The sequence below is a fragment of the Natrix helvetica genome (assembly GCF_964273705.1).
Source record: "Natrix helvetica genome assembly, chromosome: W".
Taxonomy (NCBI): Eukaryota; Metazoa; Chordata; class Lepidosauria; order Squamata; family Natricidae; genus Natrix; species Natrix helvetica.
The window spans coordinates 69114105-69125796 of record NC_138555.1 but is presented as its reverse complement, the minus strand read 5'-3'; the positions used below and the strand labels follow the sequence as shown (position 1 = coordinate 69125796).

General features: G+C 55.3%; 1 protein-coding gene across 5 annotated transcripts in view; it reads left to right on the top strand.

The window, feature by feature from the left end:
• LOC309400685 (enhancer of polycomb homolog 1-like) overlaps nucleotides 1-11692 on the top strand; it is a 180077-nt gene that overhangs the window by 131102 nt on the left and 37283 nt on the right. The gene's annotated exons all lie outside the window — the stretch shown is intronic.

Here is an 11692-nt window from a genome sequence, read left to right as displayed (position 1 = left end):
ACCACCGCCCGATATGGCGGCAATAATTTCTGAGGCCATAAGGCAGGACATTGCTGCGGAGTTACAACAGCGGGATTCTCCTCGCTCCTCAGGGCAGCAGGGCTCGCAGAGGGGACAGGGTGGCCCACAAGTCTCGACCCCAGTCAACTGCTTGAGTGGCTAGGTCCCCGAGCAGATCTTCTCTCTCTGAAGAAGAAGGAGAAATCCGCAGGGATTCGGATTTATCAGAAGGCAAGTGTCTTTCCCCAGATCAGCCCCCCTTTGTGGGGCTTTTCAAGCCGGCCCTCTTCAGATCCCTGCTCTTTAAGGCAAAGAAAACAGCCAATATGGGATCTGGCTCTACCTCTCAAGCCGATCCTTCTGGTTCGGGTGAGACCTCAGATCCCCTTTTTTGAGTGGAGAAGGAGGTTATTTCAAGACCACATCAAGGTGAAGTAGGAAAAGAAGGGACTAGGCCAAGCTCTTCAATGCAGGAAATAGTTTATTATGCATAGGTCCAAACGGCCGAAACAGGGCAAAATGTTTGAACCCCGAGGGGTTTACAAAAGCATGGTTTTATACTCCAAGTTACGTATACATTAACTGGGTGTTACATTTGACATATATGGTCCTAAGAGGAACTGAAAAACGCCTCGTACAGATATGTGGTTGCAGATTACAGAAAGAAAAGGGAGTTACATGCATCTAACGAATTTTGCAGACCTTATCATATTCTAACTATTGCATTTGGGGAGGAAAGCAGAAGTGAACAACAGGATACATCCGTCTGTGTCAGTCTGCACTGCTACAGATAAAAATAGTCATTTGTCATCTCAGCAATTCCTTCCCAGCAAAAGGGAGGAAAATGGCCTTGGCCAGAATTCGAGGCCTTTAATATCAAAGCTGTTTAGCTTGAACCAAAGTTTTAGCCTATCTCAAAGGGGCGTCACGTGAGAATCTTAACGGACAATGTGGCCACAAAGGCACACATAAACCGCCAAGGGGGCACTCGCTCCAGTTCCCTGATGGAGGAATCAGAGCGCCTGAGAAGGTGGGCAGAAAGATACCTGTGCTCGATCCAAGCAGAGCACATCTCCGGGGTCCACAACATCCAGGCGGACTGTCTGAGCAGGGCCACGGTCGATCACTCGGAGTGGCGTCTGCACCCGGACCTGTTCCACCAGTTGTCTCAGAGGTTCGACCATCCTCTGGTTGACCTGTTCGCCTCCCCGGAGAACACACACCTCCCCAGGTTCTTCTCCAGGTTCCACACCCCGCAAGCCGAGGGGGTTCAACACTCTCTACTGTCCGTGGCCACCAGGTCTGATGTACGCGTTCCCCCCGTTGCCTCTTCTTCCCAGGGTGATTCAGAAAATTCTGTTGGAGGAGGCGGAAATTCTCCTCGTGGCTCCCTACTAGCCCAGAAGGACCTGGTTTGCTGACCTGGTGAGTCTCTCCGTCAACTCTCCTTGGCGGATTCCCCGACATGAGGTCTCTCTCAGCCAGGGGACGCTTCAACATCCAGAGCCCCAGTGGCTACAACTATTCGTCTGGCACTTGAGAGGGACCTCCTAAGTAGGGGTAGCCTCCTAAGTAGGGGTAGATCATTCACACCACTCAGGCGTCCAGATGGCCTTCTACAACCAGACTATACGACGCCACGTGGAAGTCCTTCGACAGCTGGTGCAGAAAGCACGAAGCTGTGGCGACTACGGCTACGATTTCCCAGATCTTGGACTTTTTGCAAGACTGAGTCGACCAGGGCCTGGCCCCTAACACTCTCAGACAGCAGGTGGCGACCTTGTCCACGATTTTGACAGTAAACGAGCACTCTTCCCTTGGTCATCATCCCATCATCCGCAGCTTCCTACGAGGTACAACCAACCTGAGGCCTCCGGTTGTTCACAGATACCCCTCATGGGATCTCAATGTAGTGTTACGGGCTCTCATTGCCCCACCTTTTGAACCTCTCCGTTCGGCCAGCCTCAAACATCTGACATTTAAGACAGCCTTTTTGATTGCCATCACGTCTGCATGGCGAATTTCTAAATTGGCAGCACTGTCAATTCGCGAGGACTTGTGCTTGATTCAACCTGACAGAGTGATCCTTCATTTGGACCTGGCATTTATACCCAAGATCAACTCTTGGTTTCACCGGGCCCAGGAGGTCATACTTCCGGATTTTTGTCCGCACCCCAAAGATCCCAAGGAGAAAAAGTGGCACATGCTCGATGTTCGTAGAGCGATACATAAGTACATCAAACGCACGGCTGCCTTCCATCGCTCTGAATCACTTTTTGTCGTGTTTCAACCGGCTTCCCAGGGCCACAAAATTTCTTCTCAGACCATCAGTCACTGGCTACGGGCTTGTATCACCTCGGCCCACATTCTTCAATCTATTCCAGTGCCACGCCATATCACCGCACATTCTACCAGAAGCGCCTCCACTACGGCGGCCTGGGCTACCCAGGCACCGATAGAGGAGATTTGCAAGGCTGCTACATGGACTTCCTTGTCTTCCTTTGTTCGAAACTACAGACTGGACAAATTTGCTTCTGCGGAGGGGGCATTTGGGAGACGAGTTCTCCAGGGCATTCATACCAGCGGAGAGACCCTGGACTCTTCCGCTTCCCGCCCTAGTGATATTTAGCTTGGGTATGTCCCATGCTTGGACTCTCCAGAGCAGCACCCAGGAAAATGACCATTGGCTTACCTGAAGGGTCCTTTTCTGGGTGCTGCGGAGGAGAGTCCAACCCCACCCTGGGGTCTACTCCGCCAGTTGTCATATAGTTTCTTCAGAACTTATGGATAAGTGTTATGACTTTCGTTGACTTTGTTCCTGAACTTCTCAGCGCGCATTGTCCATGCCTTCATTGAAGAAAATGACCATTCGCTTACCTGAAGGGTCCTTTTCTGTGCACCGCGGGAGAGTCCAAGCAATGGGTTAATTCAGTCTGGTTGCCCTTGGATACTGAGGAACTTTTTTTCTCCCTTTAACCACACCTCCTTGTGTGATTACTTGCCAGAATTAATGACGAAAAAATCAGTCTGTCGAGAAGATGGAGCGAAGGCGTCCAAGATGTCTGTAGTTGAAACAAGGAACGAATCCCCGGACTGAAGGCCAGGGTGGGTTGGACTCTCCCGCGGTGCACAGAAAAGGACCCTTCAGGTAAGCCAATGGTCATTTTCCTGTGCACCGCTTGGAGAGTCCAAGCAATGGGACATACCCAAGTTATTGTCCAGATGGGTGGGCAGAAGCAGAGTCCCAGGATTCGGTCGAAGACACAACCCCTTGAAGCACCCTCCTGCCAAAGGACGCCTCAGCTGAGGCGTAGATGTCCAGCTTGTAATGTCGAATGAAGGGTGACGGGGAGGACCACGTAGCCGCCCTACAAATGTCCAGGATCGATGCCTGAGTGGCCCAAGCCGCAGTGGTGGCCGCGCTGCGAGTGGAGTGCGCAGTGATGCCCCGTGGCACCGACCTGGCCTGGCTTTCGTAGGCCAAGGTGATGCAAGCGCGCAGCCACCTGCCAACAGTGGAAGAAGAGACCTTTTTGCCCAGGGAGCCTGGATGAAAGGACACAAACAAGGACTCCGATTTCCGGAACTCGGAGGTGCGGGCGATGTATGTTTTCAGCGTCCTTCTCACGTCCAGCATGTGCCACTGACGTTCCCTGGGATGTGACGGTCGCGGGCAGAAATCAGGAATCACAATGTCTTGCGTTCTATGGAACCAAGTGTTAACCTTTGGAATAAAGGTCGGGTCTAGTCTCAACACCACCCTGTCTGGGTGGACAGTACATAGGTCCTGGCGAACCGATAGGGCTGCCAGTTCTGAGATACGACGAGCTGACGTCACGGCGATGAGGAATGCCGTCTTGAGTGTGAGATGACGTAGCGACGTAGGGCTGAGTGGCTCGAAAGGTGGAGCGGTGAGCGCCTGTAGAACCACGGACAGCTGCCAGGTGGGATAGCGATGGACCGTGGGAGGTCGTAAGTTACAGGCTCCTTTGAGAAAGGAACGGACTCTGGGAACCTTGCTAAGGGACAAGATCGGGTCACCGGCCCAAACGCTGGAGAGGGCCGCCACCTGTCGCTGAAGAGTATTCGGGGCAAGGCCCTTGGCAAGACCCCCTTGCAGGAAGTCCAGGACGCGGGAAACCGGGGCCGTCACCGGGTCTAAATGTAAGGCGTCGCAACATTTGGCAAAGGAAGTCCAAGACGCATCGTAAATTCGAGTAGTCGATGGTCCGTCTAGCTGCCTGTATAGTGCGGACTACCTCCTCTGATAGGCCCTCGCGCCTCAGCTGGTCCCCCTCAAGTGCCAGACGGTCAATTGGAGCCACTGGGGCTCTGGATGAACTACGGCCCCCTGGCTGAGGGAGACTCGGTCTGGAGGGATCTTCCACGGAGGCGATAGAGATAGACTGACCAGGTCGGCGAACCACGATCTCCGGGGCCAGTGAGGGGCCACGAGGAGCACCTCCGCCCCCTCCGCAATGATCTTGTGGAGGACTTGCGGAAGCGGGGGTAGAGGTGGAAAAGCATAAAGTAGGCCCCGGGGCCATGGGCAACGAAGGGCATCCGTCCCTTCTGCCCCCGGGGACTGGAAGCGGGAGAAATAGCGGTGAAGCTGAGCATTTTCCCTGGACGCAAAGAGGTCGACTGTTGGAGTGCCGAACCTGCGGGACAGCTGGCAGAACAGGGCCGGATCCAGTTTCCACTCTGCCGGGTCTATGGTGGTCCTGCTAAACCAGTCCGCCTGGGTGTTGTCGACCCCCGAAATATGGTCGGAGCGAAGAGATGCCAGGTGCCTCTCTGCCCAGTGCCCCAGGGACTCCGCTTCCCTCATCAATTTCTTGGATCTGGTGCCCCCCTGGCGGTTTATGTGGGCCTTGGTGGCCACATTGTCCGTCATCAACAGGACATGTTGATGGCGAATGTCCTGATGAAAATGTTGGAGCGCCAGATGGGCCGCACGCAGCTCCAGAAGATTGATGCTGCAGGACCTCTCGGCGAGTGACCACTTGCCTTGCACCACTAGATGACCCATGTGTGCCCCCCAGCCGGCGAGGCTGGCGTCTGTGGTGACAACTAACCGGTTGGGTCCTTTGAAGAGGTGGCCCTTGAGGATCGCAGGGGACGTCCACCATCGGAGTGACCTCTTCACCGCCGGGGGAACGCTCACTAGCCGGCTCAAGTTGCTCATTGAGGCCCTCTGGTGAGGAAGGAGGAGCCATTGGAGAGCTCTGGAGTGAAGGCGAGCCCATGGGATGATCGAGATGGAAGAGATCATTTTCCCCAACAGCTGTGACAGGAGGATGATCGGTACCTGTCTCGCGAGCATCACCTTGCGGGTCATGGCCACTAAACTGTCTAGCCTGTCCTGGGATAGGAAAACCCTGCACAGGGAAGTGTCTATGACCGCCCCCAGGTGGATAAGTCTGGTGGTGGGAACCAGATGGCTTTTCTTTAGATTTAGCGAGAAGCCGTGGCTCCTCAGGGTTCTCATCGTGATGCGGAGGTCCCGCAAGGCCTGCTGCCTGGACGACGACTGGATCAGGATGTCGTCCAGGTAGCACTGTAGCCTTATGGGTCTGCTCCTTACTTGGGCCGCCACAACCGCCAGGACCTTGGTGAAGGTCCTGGGAGCCGACGACAGGCCGAAGGGAAGGGCCCGGTATTGGAAATGCCGGCCGGCATAAAAGAAGCGCAGGAACCTCCTGTGCTGGGGACGGATGGGGATGTGGAGATAAGCCTCTTTGAGGTCGATAGAGGTAAGGAGGTCTCCCTGATGGATCCCCATCAGGATGGACTGGAGGGACTGCATCTTGAACCTCCGGTAGGCGATGTGCCTGTTAAGGCTTTTTAGATCCAAGATGGCCCTCCAGCCCCCCGAGCTCTTTGGTACCAGGAAGAGGATGGAATAGAATCCCCTCCCCTCCTGGTTGGGGGGAACCTGCTCTATCGCGTCTATCTCCAGGAGATGAAGTATCTCCTGGTTCATGAGTTCCCTCTTCAGAGGGCAGGAAGGAGTGGGGCACCGGATGAAGTTCCAGGGCGGGGGAGATAGAAATTCTAGGGATAGGCCCTCCCTTACAATCTGGAGGACCCAGGCGTCCTCCGTGGTCTGGGCCCAATGTTGGGCGAATAGCTGGAGCCGCCCCCCTATGGGTGACAGGCCCGGGCAGTCATTTTGATTTGCGGAAGGGCCTGTTGGAGGCACCGCCACGGTTGGACTTACGGAAGCCGAATTGTTGTCTACCTCTGTCCCTGTAATTGGATCTGTCCTGATACCTGTCCCCTGACTGACCGGCCGGTCGGTAGGGCGGGGTGAAGGAGGAAGAGGTAGAGGGTTCAGAGGCACGAAAGGGCTGCCTCCTGGGGTAAGGAGCGGACTTACGGTCCTGCTTCTTCGTGGTGGAAGGTAAGATCTTTCTTTTATCTTTGGATTCAATGAGGAGGGGCTCAAGCGCCTCCCCAAATAATTTGGCACCCTTAAAGGGGGCTGAGGCCAGCTTCCATTTATGCTTCTGGTCCGCCTGCCAGTGGCGGAGCCAAAGCAGGCAGCGGGAAGTGACATTAGCCACCAAGGCTCTAGACGCGAATTTGGTGGCGTTGAGGGACGCGTCTGCCGCATATTGGGAGGCCGCAATAATTTTTGAGATATCCTGGCGAAGGCGCAAGTCCCCTGCCGGGAGTTTGGCCAACAGTTCCCTTAGCCATATAACGGAGGCCCTGCTAAAAAAGGAGGCGGAGGAGGAGGCTTTGATGGCCCAGGCGGCCGCCAGGTGAGCCTTATGACATACCTTCTCCGCCTTCTTGTCCTCCGCCTTGAGCCCTTCCAGCAGGTCTGCTGGGAGGGGGGAGTTGGAGGTGAGGGCGGTTATCGGCGGGTCCACGGCCGGGAGAGCCAAAAGGTCTTCCAAGGCGGGATCCATTGAATACAGCTTCTTGTCTGCCCCGCTGGGAGATGACAAGGTGGCTGGTTGGGCCCACTGACGTTGAATTACGTCCAGGAACAAGCCTGGAACCGGGACCAGCTCTTGTTGGGGGGCCGGAACGTCGAACATGGCCGCATTGGTGTTTTCGGGAACAGCATCGGCCGGAGGTTGGGCCGGCTTAGGTTTGATCCCTACCCTGGTAGCTAACTTGGCCTTGTGGAGAATGGACTTAAAAAGACTAGGTTTGAAAAGTCCCGAGAAGGAGGGGGCGTCTGGGGGGAGGCCCTCATCCTCAGATAGCTCTTGTCCGTCCTGGTCAGCGTCCTCGATGGCGGAGGTTTCGCTGACCACGGACGACTCAAGTGACGGGTGACGGGCACGTTTGGCCGGAGGAGGAGCCGTCGGGCCCTGGAGGGTGGCCCCTGTCCCCGGGGGGGAGGGGTGCATTTCCGGAGGCCCTCAGCAATGCCTCTGGCGATCGCGCGATCGACCAAGGCCTGCATACGCGCCGATAGTTCGGGCTCATGGTCAGAGTCGGATTCCGGGTCCCCGGGGTCCTGGAGTTGGTAATGGGAGCCCCCGGCTGGGGGAGCCCTACTGTGACCCTCTGGGACTGGGTCCTGTTCATATGACCAGGACGGGGCTGGAGAGACTGGTTCCACCAGCGATCTGTCAGGGGACAGATGCTGAGACTCTACCTCCTCATTCATCAATGCCAAGATATCACCTCGGGATGGGGGGGATGGGGGCCTCCCCTGGGGGGGATCCTGCCCCAGCCTGGTGCCGGGCCTTCTCAAATTCTTTGTCAAGGGCCCCCTGGCGCCTCTCAGCATCCTTAGTTTCGGCTGCAGATGGGGCCTTGACAGGGTGCTTGTTAGTGGCCCCTGAAACGCCCTTGCCCACAACCCCACCCCTAGTGGAGGGGGTATCCTTGCTAGGGGCCTGAGAAGGGCCAGATCTAGCCTCAAGGGAACCTGATTGGGGGGGGGGGGGGCAGCTCCATGCCAATGACCGCACAAGGAAGATGCAGAAGCACAGGCAAGCGGGTAGGCTGCAGCAGATTTCGACTGGCTACTCTGTAATGCACAAAAAGACAAGCATGATTAATAATGCAGGCATAGAAAAAAACAGTAAATCCAATTCAGCCTTAACACCAGTAGTCAGTTCAAAAGGAGGACACACAGGAGGATGAGCTATGAAGTGGGCCCGCAGCTCAGGCTGCAGTAACCCCGGCAGGAGAGACAGGGAAGTCAGTAGGCCAGATGACTAGTAGTTTAAGAAAAAAACAAGGCCTGGCCAGTCCTTATGGAGAAAACCTTCCCTGTGCCGGTGCAAAGGACACGTGGTGGCCAAATTACCAGCGCCGCTGAGGTCCGGTGAGTGGTGGCCGAGGGCCCGCTGGACGGGCCCGACAAGGCCCTACGACCACCAAGGCGGCCTCCTGCACGAGCGTGGCTGAGCGGCAGAGGCCTAAAATAAAAGGTGCGAACTTTTCACGCCTAAAAATGGCCGCCACAACAGCGAGGGGCTAGGCGGAGACAAAAGCGGCGGTCAGGAGCAATCCGGGCCGCTCGCTACTCCGCGGCGGCTGAGGGGCGGAAAAAAAACGCAGGGGAAGTCAAAAGACGAAAAACCAGGCCGGAAAAATAACAACCGGGAAGGGAACCGAACGAAAAAAAACAAAACCCCTCGCCGCTGCTGCCGCGCTCTAGGAGCAAGCGGCAGGCCTCCGAGCCTGCACGAGTGTGAGGCTGTGGAGAGAGGCCTCCCCCACCACACGCTTACCTCCTGGCCTTCGAATAGCTTGAAGCCGATGTTGATTGTAGAAGGGAAAAAAAAAAGGCAGGGAGAAGAAAGCAGTTTAAACAAGAAGAAAACTTCAGGAGAAATTTGAAAATATAGATCTAGGAGAGTCCAAGCCAAAGATAGCTTGAGCTCTCAACTTTGCATCCGAACGGGCGACTGAGGAATTAATTCTGGCAAGTAATCACACAAGGAGGTGTGGTTAAAGGGAGAAAAAAAGTTCCTCAGTATCCAAGGGCAACCAGCCTGAATTAACCCATTGCTTGGACTCTCCAAGCGGTGCACAGGAAAATCTGAGGATTAGTTGGCACCAGAGGCGTGGCTTAAAGTTTCAATTTAGTCCTGGGCAGATTGGCTGTATTTAACCCATGCTTGGACTCTCCTTCGCAGCACCCAGAAAAGGACCCTTCAGGTAAGCCAATGGTCATTCTCGCCTGCCCCCCGAGGTCTTTCAGAACCTGTCCAGTATCCCGGGATCGGGACAAAAAGTGGCTAGTAGATCAAGCGATTCGGCATCTCCTGGACATAAGGGCAATTCAACCGGTCCCAGAGGGACAGCGGGGACAGGGGTTTTATTCCCTCCTGTTCATTGTTCCAAAGGCCTTGGGGGGGGGGGGGGGGAGAGCCATTCTTGACTTAAAACACCCGAACCACCACATTGTTTACCAGTGGTTCAAGATGCATTCTCTATTAACCATCCTAGAGTGCATCCGGAGAGATGACTTCCTCACCTCAGTGGACCTCACGGAGGCTTACCTCCACATACCGATCCATGCGGACCACAGGCAGTTCCTCCGGTTCTGTTACCAGGGAACGCATTTCCAATACAGAGCCCTTCCCTTCGGGCTCTCATCAGCCCCCAGGGTGTTCACAAATGTACTGGCAGCCGTAGCAGCCCATCTTCGAGCCATTCCCATCAGGATCCAGTGCTACCTGGATGACATCCTTCTGATGTCCAGGTCGGCGGACCAAGCGAGGCAGGATGTAGACATGACACTGGCGGTCCTGAGGGACCACGGCTTTTCCATAAATCTGGAAAAGAGTCACCTCTCCCCCACGCACCGTCTCCTCCACCTGGGGGCGATTATAGACATGGCAGGGGGCAAGATTTACCTCTCTCAGGAAAGGCAGGACAGCATCAGGGCCTTGGCCAGCAACATAAGGTCCCAGCACAGCAGTCAACTGATCGTGTTGTCCCAACTCCTGGGGAAGATGGTGTCCTGCTTCTCGATTGTGCCTTGGGCCCGTCTTCACAGCAGGACACTGCAGTGGTTCCTACTCCCACATCAGAAGGCCAACAGGAGTTGCCCTTCCATTATGGTACAGCTACCCCAGGAGGTGACCAAGCCCCTGAAGTGGTGGATTTCTCCAGCCATATCCAAGGCTTCGTTGCTGAAGGAACCACCTTGCCTCACGCTGAGCACCGACGCCAGTCTGACCGGTTGGGGTGCCCACCTGCAGTCCAGCATGGCCCAGGGGCTGTGGTCTTGCGCTGAGAGCCAACGCAGCATAAATTGGCTGGAGCTGCGAGCCATTCAACTGACCCTCATCGAGTTCCAACAGGAGGTGGTCAACCAACGTGTATTGGTCCTCACGGACAACATGACGGCCAAGATGCACATCAATCGTCAGGGAGGGACTCGTTCCAGGTCCCTCATGCAGGAGGCCGATCTGCCCAGTCTCTGGGCAGAAAAACAGCTACTGTGCCTAACAGCCGAGCACATCTCGGAAGAGTCCAACATTCAAGCGGACTGGCTCAACCACTCCCAGATAGACCATGCGGAGTGTATGTTGCACCCCGACCTCTTCCGGGACCTGACCACCCGTTACGGACTCCCGACAATCAACCTCTTTGCAACGAAGGAAAACAGGCAGGTGACGCATTTTCTGGCACGTTACACAACCTCAGGGGCGGAGGGCACCGACACACAGCGGTGCGTGTGGCCCAGCAGCCTTCTCTACGCCTTTCCCCCTCTACCTCTCATTCAAAGTGTCATCTGGAAAATTCTGGAGGAGGAGGCGGAACGCCTTCTCCTGGACCCATTCAGGCCACATGGCCCGTGGTTCGCAGACCTGATATCGCTGTCAGTGGCACCTCACTGGAGGCTTCCAGTGACCAGAGTCTCCCTCAGCCAGGGTTCCCTCGCTCACCCAGATACTCAGTGGCTCAAGTTGACCGTTTGGTGATTGAGCGGCAAACACTGAGGGTGGCCAGTTTGTTTCCCCACGTCATCAACATGATTCAGGCACCCAGGCGTCCTTCCACAAATCGTATATACGACGCTACCTGGAAATCCTTTTGTCGTCGGTGCTTCAGAGGGAATATCGTCCTGTCGCAAGCCCCGATCCATAAAGCATTAGACTTCCTTCAAGAGGGGCTGGACAGTGGCCTAGCCCCAAACCCTCTCAAGAGGCAGGTAGCTGCTCTTTCTTCTGTCCTAGTTTGGGGGAGTTTCCATCACTGGCGCATCATCCTTTGGTCCATCGCTTTCTTCGCAGAGCTACCAATCTTTGACCACCATCTGTACATCACTATACAACTTGGGACCTATCCAAGGTGCTGTTCGCTCTCATGGGACCCGCTTTCAAACCCTTGAGGGACACATCTCTGCATTACCTTTCCCTTAAAGTAGCCTTTTTGGCCACCATCAGCTCTGCCAGGAGGATTTCAGAGCTGGCAGCCCTGCTGGTGAGACAGGATCTGTGTATCTTTCATTCGGACAGAGTCGTTTTGAGACTCGATCCCTCCTTCATCCCCAAGATCAACACCAAATTTCATCGGGGCCAGGAGGTGATTTTTCCAAACTTTTGCATTGAGGCAAATGGAGGCGCTCTTCATATCTTATCAGCCAACCTCCATGGGGCACAAGGTGACTCCTTCATCACTGGGTCGTTGGATTCGGGCCTGCATTTCAAAAGTTTATGACCTGCAGTCACAGACACCTCCGGGCTGCATCTTGGCTCAC